Source organism: Halichoerus grypus, chromosome 5 (genome assembly GCF_964656455.1).
Source record: "Halichoerus grypus chromosome 5, mHalGry1.hap1.1, whole genome shotgun sequence".
NCBI lineage: Eukaryota > Metazoa > Chordata > Mammalia > Carnivora > Phocidae > Halichoerus > Halichoerus grypus.
In genome coordinates, this window is record NC_135716.1 from 132,259,668 (window position 1) to 132,264,590 (window position 4,923).

The window sequence follows — 4,923 nt, forward strand, 5'->3', positions numbered from 1 at the left end:
CATATGTTTAGTATCTGTTTCTTGATTCATGAATCTCAAAGAGAGGAAGGAGTAAATGAAACTTGGATTTGAAAGCTAATGAACAACAAAAGAATTAAGGGACTCCCCAAGCAAGACTGCCTACAACAGATATCTGTTTATGTATTAATTCAACATGTGGCTCCTGAGAAATATCTGTAAGCCAGACACATCGATAAATGTCCTACTTCTCAAAAGGATGTAACAGCACTCTAGGCCCGCATGTATTTAATTACATCCCCCCTTCATCCTATAGTTGAAAGAAATTTATCTACCAAATTATACTTATTAAGTAACAATGTTTATGTTTTCCATTATTATAAATTAATGCTACATATAATTCTCAAATGGTACTTCTGACATACACAGAGAGGTCAATTTAGTTGATATGATTTAAATCAAAGGCTAAGCAACTTGACATTTTAGTTAGCCTTGGCAGCACTTAAGTGGGAAATTTTGTGATTTTAAGTTTCTTAAAATATGGAAAATAGTTCATAGATTGCTTCTCCATAGCAATTTCAGGTTCCAAAGAACTGAGGGTAAGAAATTGAGAGCCAGACAGTACATAGTGTTTCATTCTCCTATCCCATTAGACTTGAAATCCTTCTATCTGGAAAGTTTAACTTTCCCTCCCTCTTCACTTGCTGGTGATGAGTTTCAGTTTATAATTCAGTTTCAGCATGGGTTCCTCTGAGAAAAATATCCTCACACCCCCTTTCTCCCCAGATTCTGGGTAGATTTCACTTCTATAGGCTCCCATTGTCAATAGTCAACAAAATGTTCATAGAACTTACTGTGCTGTGTAGCCACTGTTTTCTCATCTCTCTTTCATTAGACTGTGAGATCCTTAAGATTATGATGAATTCTTTTATCTGTTTCTTTACAGAAAATTGCTGGAACCTGGTGAGCACTCAATAATTACCTATAAAGTAAATGAGAGGAGAGAGGATAAGTGACTTTCAAAGATCATGCAGTTAGTGACAAAGTTAGATGTGAATCTGAAGCTTTTTCCATGAACAGGTCAGATCCTACTGTAATGTATTTTCAAGACAAAATAGTAGATTCTCATTGGATATTCTTTCATTAGACAAGCTCTGGTAGGTACATCTCAAGGTCTCATATTTCAAAACTATTGTTTATGTTCTTTTTAGTTAAAAAAAAAACAAATTGAACAATATATACATTAGCAGTTTGATTGACAGGCAAAGTGATTTAAGCAGTAGTTGCCAACCTCATCTTACATAAGGAATCCTTTTTTAATACAAGAAATTGTAAAAGACTACTACATGATAATATTTGTACTTCTGGTGTATATTGATTAGAAAACACACACACATATAGGACTCCTCGTACTATTTGTAACAATTCCACTGTATTTAGAGAACTGTAACCCACAGGCTAGGAGTCACAAGTTTATTTGAAAGATCACCAAGTTGAAAGTAGAAAAATTTGGCTTCTTCTTCAACTCTGCTACACCCTATATGACCTTGGCCTGGGACTTGCCCTCTCTTGAGTCTCATATAACTCTTTCACCTACAAATGACGCATTGGACTAAAGGCTATGTCAGGCTTTGCACTACACAACTGCACAACCCCAGGAGTGACATTCACATTTATTACAATGCAAATGATGTCCCTTGGAGCTGTACAATGGAAGAGCCCTGCTTAAGAAACTCCCAGTCCAAACAGGCTGACTCTAGATAGGCTCTATTCTAAATGGACAATGGGAGATTTCAATCATTGTTCTAAAAGTGTCAGCAATTCTCATTATCCTCCCATAGTCTTTCATAGCCAACTTGACAACTTGGAAATCACATCAGGAAGCCCTCTAGTTCTGATCTGACATTGATACCTTTTATATGAACCACTCTGACACTTTATTTATACTTCTGTATTCCTACTGCCTCCCATCTCATCTCTCCTCTTCCAAAACACTATTTATGAGCAAAATGACACAGAACAATTCTTTTGGAGTCCCCTGGGTACCTCCCTAAGGTTAATCAGGCATTCTTAAGAGGTTGTTAAAAGCTCTGATGCCTTCTTCCAAAGCCAAATATACATGTTTTCTCTGAAACACATCTGGCCCTTGTGTCAGTTCCAGAAGCAATGATCATGGAGATTAGAGGCAATAATGACACATTAGCTCATCTCCTCCATTCCTTTGGCACTGCTCTGGAGAAATAATGACACTAGACAGTAACTCCTGCCCTCCTACTCTTCCTTGGGGCTCTTACCATTAAACTCTTTGGAACATGTCTTTCATTTCCTTTAAAAATGATTCCTGAAATATAAGTCCTGAACTTGCATAAAAAGCACACTTAGAAGAAAGGAGTATGAAAAGGAGGGAAGAAGAAAAGACAGTAATGAGAAGAGAGAGCAAAGTAGGAAGGAAGGAAATGCAATGTTGCATGCATTTCAATCAAGTTTCACTTACATTATTTTATTGAATCCTTTCAACTATCTTGTAACTTCTGTATTGCTATTTTCCTTAAAAAAATGTGATAATCAATGCTCAGAAAGTTTAAAACATGTGCATAAAACTACACAGTCATATTTCAGGTGGTATCCATGCCTTGCTAAAATAGCAAGGTCTAGTACATAAAAAGAAAGGAAGTGCCAAGTATTATAAAAATGTTCATAGATTTTTTTTAAATTTATGTATATTTATTTATTTGCATTGCTTTAACGAAACCCCATCATTTTACACATAATAAAAATGAGGCCAAAAAATTTTATACTAATATCCAAAATCATACAGTGACTAATTGGTGGGGCAAAACAAGTACTGTGGCCTTTTTAAGTACCAACAGTGTGATTTGTGATTTTGTGCACAGTGTGGAATAGTCTTTAGGGTAAGAATGTCTTGGACCCAAATTCTAGTTCCTGTATTTACCAGCTGTTTAATTGTGAGCAGGTTTCTTGGCTTCTCTCCATGGGTTCTTGTTAACTAGAAACAATAAGAAAACTCACCATAATACATACTGAATTTGGAGTGGTTTATGAAGACCAGAAATATTCTGTGCACAAGGTCTGGCCACATAGAATGTGTTTTAGCTGGAACTTTTTGGCTGCCAGAAACAGAAACTGACATATTTATGGGTTGTAAAGATGTCATGGATATTCTCATGAGTACTAGAGGGCAGAAGACAAAACATAACCGCCTCATAAACACTGGGACTAGAGATGCAGCTACCAAGTCTCTTCTCTCCATCTTTCAGAAGACTTCCCTCAGCTCCTCTCTTTGCAAACCCTCTACTTTCACTCTCTGTTAAATAGATTCCATTTCCAGGGGGAGGAGCAAGATGGCGGAGGAGTAGGAGACCTAAATTTCGTCTGGTCCCAGGAATTCAGCTAGATAGGGATCAGACCATTCTGAACACCTATGAACTCAACAGGATATCCAAGAAAAGATAGCAGCAACTCTCTGAAAAGAAAAGCGAACCACTTTCTGGAAGGTAGGACATGTAGAGGAGTGAATCCGAGGTGATATTCGGGAAGATAGACCACAGGGGGAGGGAGCCGGCTACCAGCAAGTGACAGAGCAGCAGAGCACAAAATCGGAACTTTTAGAAGTCTGCTCCACTGAGGGACATCGCTCCAGTGGCTAAGCCAGGGGTGGAACCCTCACTGGGACAGTGTAGTCTCAGGACCATCGGGGTCACAGGAAGACTGGGGTGCCTGAGTGAGGCAGAGCTCCCAGGTATCGGAGTGGGGAAGCCGGCGCAGAGACAGAGCCAAGGAGTGGGCTCTCAGCTCAGGGTTGCCATAAACCATGATCCGCAGCACAGTCGGGCCGCTGGTCTTCCAGCAGGGACTGAACAAGTGGCAGATCTGGGGAGACTCCCCTTCCTCCCCCCGGGAGAAGCAGATGGGAGCTCACCGCAGGAATCTGCTGGGTTTGGAGACTCCGGATGGGGTCATGTGCCAGAGATAGAAATGTGCGGTCACAGGCCAGGTGAGCACGGAGTGCGCCAGAGACCAGGGATACAGGAGTGATTGACTGCTTTTCTCTGGGGGCTCACTGAGGAGTGGGGCCCCAAGTTCTCGGCTCCTCCAGGGTGGAGATTGGAAGGCCACCATTTTCACTCTTGTCCTCCAAAGCTGTATGGAGAGCTTGCAGAAAACAAAAGCTACCGAGAGCAAAACAGGGCTGATTACTTAGCCCGGCCCGGCAAGGGTGGGGCAATTCCACCTCCAGCAAAGACATTTGAGAACCACGACAACAGGCCCCGCCCGCAGAAGATCAGCAAGAACAGTCAGCCAAGACCCAGTTTACCGATCAATGAGAACGGCAGAACTCCAGTGCTAGGGGTATACAGCACAGAGATTTCATGGCTTTTTTTCCCATGATTTATTAGTCTTTCAAAGTTAATTTTTTGAATTTTCTTTTTCTTTTTCATTTTTTTTATTTTTCTTTTTTCCTTTTTCAACCATCATCTTATCAATCCCTTTCTTAAAAATCTTTTTTATTTTTCATTTTTAGAGTCATATTCTATCCCTTCATAGTAGTTAACCTTCCTTTGGTATGTATATAAGTTGTTCTCTCTTTAAAATTTTGGGATACAGTTTCTTCTAACAGACCAAAATATACCCTAAATCTCTAGAGTATGGCTTTGTTCTAGTCTCCTGCCTGATCACATTCTCTCCCTTTTTTTTTTAATTTCTCTTCTTTCTCTTTTCAACCAATTTCTTATCTTATCAATTCCTTTTATAAATTCTTTTATAATTTTCATCTTTACAGTAATATTCCATCTGTTCATCGTATTTACCCTTATCTTTGTACATATATAAGCTTTTCTTTCTTTAAAATTTTGGGAGGCAGTTTCTTCTAACAGACCAAAATACACCCAAAATCTAGTGTGTGGCACTGATCTATTCACCAATCTGATCATATTTGATCATATT